This window comes from Sinocyclocheilus grahami, unplaced genomic scaffold (genome assembly GCF_001515645.1).
Source record: "Sinocyclocheilus grahami isolate Dianchi unplaced genomic scaffold, SAMN03320097.WGS_v1.1 scaffold953.1, whole genome shotgun sequence".
NCBI classification, from domain to species: domain Eukaryota; kingdom Metazoa; phylum Chordata; class Actinopteri; order Cypriniformes; family Cyprinidae; genus Sinocyclocheilus; species Sinocyclocheilus grahami.
Window position 1 is genome coordinate 1 of NW_015506132.1, and position 993 is coordinate 993.

The window sequence follows — 993 nt, forward strand, 5'->3', positions numbered from 1 at the left end:
ATCACGTATATTTGCCGATGTATTTGTTACCGAGGTGGTATGCAACAGCAGCCAGAAAACCCTAATGTGAGGTGCCTGAAAATGAGCAGCTCACACAGCGTTCAGACTTTAAAGGTTGAACTGGCTTTTGATCTCAGAACTTAATAATTATTGCCGTGAACTACTGGTTGTTTATGTCACTGTCAAAAAGTAAAAAATTATAATCACTTGGGATGGGAATCGTAAGGATTTTAATGATTCTGGTTTTGGTTCCTGTGGTGTAAGAAGAATAATTGGTCACTGCTATACTAAACAAAAACAAATTCAGATTTTTATAGCATTTCTTTTTTAAACCACATTTGTTCTGACAGACCTCTGTTCTGAACTTATGTTTTTAACAACCAGTAAGTAATTACGTGGTCATTTCAAGACAGCACCATTTTGAGTTGGACGCATACAATAATGCATATCAGTGAGAGAGTCAAAAACCACTGTCTCAGTAAGTGAGAGAATCATTAGACTCAGGGCCGTTTCTAGCCAATTTGACGCCCTAGGCGAAATCCCTATTGCAATTCCCCCCCAATTAAAATTGGTTGTCATAGTAACAACACTAATTTGTGAAGATTCAGTGCATTGAGTTCCACAAATCTGAATGCATTATTTGTAAATTGACCGTTAAGATAAACATTTTGCACAATTTAGTATCTGTAATATCATTGTGTTGCCACTAGATGCCTGTATAGCCCTATGTAACAATCCCTAGTGGCTAAGACATTGCACATAATTTACAAATAAATCACACATAAATTAATTTTATTATATTTTAATTTGGATACTATACTACTACATATTGTTTAGATATTATCAATGGCTACATTTTTGTCTTTATCTGTTTTTTTGTTAAATTTTTTTTGTTGTTGTTTCTTGAAACATTGATTTAAAGTGTCAGTTATTGCATTATTATTTCAGTCAAACCTATAAAACCCCTTTGTTACCCCAAACTACATATAAAAG